Source organism: Aphis gossypii, chromosome 1 (genome assembly GCF_020184175.1).
Source record: "Aphis gossypii isolate Hap1 chromosome 1, ASM2018417v2, whole genome shotgun sequence".
NCBI lineage: Eukaryota > Metazoa > Arthropoda > Insecta > Hemiptera > Aphididae > Aphis > Aphis gossypii.
In genome coordinates, this window is record NC_065530.1 from 46293653 (window position 1) to 46299948 (window position 6296).

General features: G+C 29.8%; 1 long non-coding RNA gene across 3 annotated transcripts in view; it reads left to right on the plus strand.

Annotated features, from left to right (window-relative positions):
* Positions 1 to 1685: 1685 nt before the first annotated feature.
* Positions 1686 to 6296, plus strand: part of LOC126549137 (uncharacterized) — an 11163-nt gene continuing 6552 nt past the window's right edge. Inside the window, exon 1 of one of the 3 annotated variants that reach the window (XR_007603321.1) lies at positions 1686 to 1787. This is a non-coding gene — a long non-coding RNA (uncharacterized LOC126549137). Of the gene's footprint in view, positions 1788 to 2874; positions 2969 to 3018; positions 3560 to 6296 lie in introns of those variants that run through there. The other 2 variants (XR_007603320.1, XR_007603318.1) reach the window with 2 other exon arrangements.

The window sequence follows — 6296 nt, forward strand, 5'->3', positions numbered from 1 at the left end:
CTCGTATAGGCTAGAAAACGAAATTTTTATTTTTTTTTTGTATGTACCAACATAGTCACATTTCATAACTTATATTGTATACTATTGATTAATAGGTATTACGCTTTATGTTTGAAGACAAAGGTACACTATAGTCTATATTTTATTTAGAGTACTTGTATTTAATAATATATCGTTAATTTTTCAAAATGTTAAGTTCTACAACGTATTATGTATCTTAAATAATGATCAAAATGTTTATTTAGTACACAATTAAAAATATTGTTTATTATTATAATTATTATATCTTTATAATTAATGTTAAAAATATTTTTTAACATAAATTATTTACATTTTTTTAACGATTTTTTTTTAAGTAATATCTAATAATAATTATGCATATAATTTATTTACAAATATTACAATGCATTCTACGTTTGCATTTGGGTAAAGGACTGCTTTGACCATTTAAAATGTCGTTTTTATTTGAGCATCATCTAAAATTTAATTTGTCGCAAATGAATGAATGATTTTTCATAGGTCCAACTAAACCAACGTAATATGTTCTCTCACAGTTCTAGAGTATGCAATCCGCATGTATCTTGTATTCATGACCACTGAACATTTTATCTACAGTTATCGGCGTATAATTTGTACTTACATTTTTTTTTTGAACCACTTCCTTTCATTACATATCCAACGCAACCCCATGTAAGACATCCTATGTAATTCCTAACCCAACAATGATAGTTGATAAATTTGGACTTTTCACTACTATATCACAAACTTTACAAGTAAAATACTATGATACAGCTGTTCTCAACCTTTTTGTTGATAAATTCTCCTAATATCTATAATAAATTATGTAAAGGTAATACAATTTGATCTTCTACACAAATATTATTTAAATTGCTGTTAAGAATAATATTTTTAAAACCATCTTCGTTAGCTGGTTCAAATATTTTGACATTTATTTTCCAAAATTTCTTAAATCTTGCGACGATGGCATTATTTTCAATTGATTTATTCTATTTACTAGACATCTAAATGAATACCATCTTTTATTAAGTAGGTATCCGATTACCGACCAATTTAAAATAAACTATTATATATTTTCCGCTATTACTAATGACAATTATATTACTGCCATGTTTGATGTTTGTTTATAAATTTCATTTGTATTGGTGTTAATACGTTTTTTTGGTTTACAATTTAGTCAGACAAGTAGCTGTACTAGCTATGCCGCCCAGTGCAGTACCTATAATATAACAAATAGTATATATATAATATAAATATAATTCAATCACATGCAATCATCAATAAATAAATCATGAGGCTAAGTAATCATACTGATGATCCGTATAAACAGAATTGATAATTTCAATTTAAAAATAAAAATTTTAAATAATTTAATTTCATATTAGAATATTTTCAGTAAAATTAATTGATGATTGATTAAAGTAAAATGTAGGAGAGTCACAATACTGGTAGAAATAATAAACCCTATAATCTAGTTTATCCTTCACCATAATTACCTTGTTAAAATAAAAATTAAAAGGTGAACCACCAGTTAATCTCCTAAATATTTTTTTTTTAAACTGTAGAATACCTGGTTTAAAAATCACCTAACATAATTTAAAAGAAATTCCACTTTCAATAATTTAAATTATTATTTTCTCTCAGTTTTCTTTTCATTATGATAATTCACGTTTTTTTTTTTGTTTTGCTTCTCTTTTCCAGATAATGTTTTTTGTCTCATCCCATGTATTACAGCCTTCCATAAGGATGGTGGTCTTTTGGGTCAATAGGTTCTGTAATAAATTTGCTTGATGGCTGTTCAGATAGTTAAGAGGAATTTTGGATAGAAAGCCAGACGTGTGTTGGTAATATCAGTGCTAGGATAGTACTTGTTTTATCAACGTTTGTCTTTCTATGCAATTCTTTTTTTTAAATTATTTTCTGGACTATTGTTTTCAAACTCATTGATTGTAGAACCGATTGGCCCAAGAGAACCGCCCTCCACGTCGAGGTCTGCAGTATTAGTTGTTTTCATGGATATTAAATCTATACACGTGGTAATTTTTTTTTATTTATCATAATGGTTTTTTGTGTTGACATTTAATTTTTCTAAAAATTAATTTTATGTAATTGGTTTGGAAATCTTCTGTTTAGGTCATGGTCAGTATTATGTCTTCCACAGTGTCACTACCTATTTGTTTAGAACGTTGATGAATCCACAAATGTTAAGTTAATTTAAATATAATTTTCTCACAGTTGTTTTCTCATATGATAATACACGTTTTTTTTTTTTGTTTTGCTTCTCTTTTCCAGATGATGTTTTTTGTCTCATCCTATGTATTACAGCCTTCCATAAGGATGGTGGTCTTTTGGGTCAATAGGTTCTGTAATAAATTTGCTTGATGGCTGTTCAGATAGTTTAGAGGATTTTTGGATAGAAAGCCAGACGTGTGTTGATAATATCAGTGCTAGGATAGTACTTGTTTTATCAACGTTTGTCTTTCTATGCAATTCTTTTTTTAAATTATTTTCTGGACTATTGTTTTCAAGCTCATTGATTGTAGAACCGATTGGCCCAAAAGAACCGCCCTCCACGTCGAGGTCTGCAGTATTAGTTGTTTTCATGGATATTAAATCTATACAGGTTGGTAATTTTTTTTTATTTATCATAATGGTTTTTTGTGTTGACATTTAATTTTTCTAAAAATAAATTTATGTAATTGGTTTGGAAATCTTCTGTTTAGGTCATGGTCAGTATTATGTCTTCCACAGTGTCACTACCTATTTGTTTAGAACGTTGATGAATCCACAAATGTTAAGTTAATTTAAATATAATTTTCTCACAGTTGTTTTCTCATATGATAATACACGTTTTTTTTTTTTGTTTTGCTTCTCTTTTCCAGATGATGTTTTTTGTCTCATCCCATGTATTACAGCCTTCCATAAGGATGGTGGTCTTTTGGGTCAATAGGTTCTGTAATAAATTTGCTTGATTGCTGTTCAGATAGTTTAGTGGAATTTAGGATAGAAAGCCAGACGTGTGTTGGTAATATCAGTGCTAGGATAGTACTTGTTTTATCAACGTTTGTCTTTCTATGCAATTCTTTTTTTAAATTATTTTCTGGACTATTGTTTTCAAGCTCATTGATTGTAGAACCGATTGGCCCAAAAGAACCGCCCTCCACGTCGAGGTCTGCAGTATTAGTTGTTTTCATGGATATTAAATCTATACAGGTTGGTAATTTTTTTTTATTTATCATAATGGTTTTTTGTGTTGACATTTAATTTTTCTAAAAATTAATTTTATGTAATTGGTTTGGGAATCTTCTGTTTAGGTCATGGTCAGTATTATGTCTTCCACAGTGTCACTACCTATTTGTTTAGAACGTTGATGAATCCACAAATGTTAAGTTAATTTTAATATAATTTTCTCACAGTTGTTTTCTCATATGATAATTCACGTTTTTTTTTTTTGTTTTGCTTCTCTTTTCCAGATGATGTTTTTTGTCTCATCCCATGTATTACAGCCTTCCATAAGGATGGTGGTCTTTTGGGTCAATAGGTTCTGTAATAAATTTGCTTGATGGCTGTTCAGATAGTTTAGAGGATTTTTGGATAGAAGCCAGACGTGTGTTGATAATATCAGTGCTAGGATAGTACTTGTTTTATCAACGTTTGTCTTTCTATGCAATTTTTTTTTTAAATTATTTTCTGGACTATTGTTTTCAAGCTCATTGATTGTAGAACCGATTGGCCCAAAAGAACCGCCCTCCACGTCGAGGTCTGCAGTATTAGTTGTTTTCATGGATATTAAATCTATACAGGTTGGTAATTTTTTTTTATTTATCATAATGGTTTTTTGTGTTGACATTTAATTTTTCTAAAAATAAATTTATGTAATTGGTTTGGAAATCTTCTGTTTAGGTCATGGTCAGTATTATGTCTTCCACAGTGTCACTATATTTGTTTAGAACGTTGATGAATCCACAAATGTTAAGTTAATTTAATATAATTTTCTCACAGTTGTTTTCTCATATGATAATACACGTTTTTTTTTTTTTTGTTTTGCTTCTCTTTTCCAGATGATGTTTTTTGTCTCATCCCATGTATTACAGCCTTCCATAGGATGGTGGTCTTTTGGGTCAATAGGTTCTGTAATAAATTTGCTTGATTGCTGTTCAGATAGTTTAGTGGAATTTTGGATAGAAAGCCAGACGTGTGTTGGTAATATCAGTGCTAGGATAGTACTTGTTTTATCAACGTTTGTCTTTCTATGCAATTCTTTTTTTAAATTATTTTCTGGACTATTGTTTTCAAGCTCATTGATTGTAGAACCGATTGGCCCAAAAGAACCGCCCTCCACGTCGAGGTCTGCAGTATTAGTTGTTTTCATGGATATTAAATCTATACAGGTTGGTAATTTTTTTTTATTTATCATAATGGTTTTTTGTGTTGACATTTAATTTTTCTAAAAATTAATTTTATGTAATTGGTTTGGAAATCTTCTGTTTAGGTCATGGTCAGTATTATGTCTTCCACAGTGTCACTACCTATTTGTTTAGAACGTTGATGAATCCACAAATGTTAAGTTTATTTAAATATAATTTTCTCACAGTTGTTTTCTCATATGATAATTCACGTTTTTTTTTTTTTGTTTTGCTTCTCTTTTCCAGATGATGTTTTTTGTCTCATCCCATGTATTACAGCCTTCCATAAGGATGGTGGTCTTTTGGGTCAATAGGTTCTGTAATAAATTTGCTTGATGGCTGTTCAGATAGTTTAGAGGAATTTTGGATAGAAAGCCAGACGTGTGTTGGTAATATCAGTGCTAGGATAGTACTTGTTTTATCAACGTTTGTCTTTCTATGCAATTCTTTTTTTAAATTATTTTCTGGACTATTGTTTTCAAGCTCATTGATTGTAGAACCGATTGGCCCAAAAGAACCGCCCTCCACGTCGAGGTCTGCAGTATTAGTTGTTTTCATGGATATTAAATCTATACAGGTTGGTAATTTTTTTTTATTTATCATAATGGTTTTTTGTGTTGACATTTAATTTTTCTAAAAATTAATTTTATGTAATTGGTTTGGAAATCTTCTGTTTAGGTCATGGTCAGTATTATGTCTCACCCACACTGTCCTACCTATTGATTAGAACGTTGATGAATCCACAAATGTTAAGTTAATTTTAATATAATTTTCTCACAGTTGTTTTCTCATATGATAATTCACGTTTTTTTTTTTGTTTTGCTTCTCTTTTCCAGATAATGTTTTTTGTCTCATCCCATGTATTACAGCCTTCCATAAGGATGGTGGTCTTTTGGGTCAATAGGTTCTGTAATAAATTTGCTTGATGGCTGTTCAGATAGTTTAGAGGAATTTTGGATAGAAAGCCAGACGTGTGTTGGTAATATCAGTGCTAGGATAGTACTTGTTTTATCAACGTTTGTCTTTCTATGCAATTCTTTTTTTAAATTATTTTCTGGACTATTGTTTTCAAGCTCATTGATTGTAGAACCGATTGGCCCAAAAGAACCGCCCTCCACGTCGAGGTCTGCAGTATTTGTTGTTTTCATGGATTAAATCTATACAGGTTGGTAATTTTTTTTTATTTATCATAATGGTTTTTTGTGTTGACATTTAATTTTTCTAAAAATTAATTTTATGTAATTGGTTTGGAATCTTCTGTTTAGGTCATGGTCAGTATTATGTCTTCCACAGTTGTCACTACTATTTGTTTAGAACGTTGATGAATCCACAAATGTTAAGTTATTTATTTAAATATAATTTTCTCACAGTTGTTTTCTCATATGATAATTCACGTTTTTTTTTTGTTTTGCTTCTCTTTTCCAGATGATGTTTTTTGTCTCATCCCATGTATTACAGCCTTCCATAAGGATGGTGGTCTTTTGGGTCAATAGGTTCTGTAATAAATTTGCTTGATGGCTGTTCAGATAGTTTAGAGGAATTTTGGATAGAAAGCCAGACGTGTGTTGGTAATATCAGTGCTAGGATAGTAGTACTTGTTTTATCAACGTTTGTCTTTCTATGCAATTCTTTTTTTAAATTATTTTCTGGACTATTGTTTTCAAGCTCATTGATTGTAGAACCGATTGGCCCAAAAGAACCGCCCTCCACGTCGAGGTCTGCAGTATTAGTTGTTTTCATGGATATTAAATCTATACAGGTTGGTAATTTTTTTTTATTTATCATAATGGTTTTTTGTGTTGACATTTAATTTTTCTAAAAATTAATTTTATGTAATTGGTTTGGGTATCTTCTGTTTAGGTCATGGTCAGT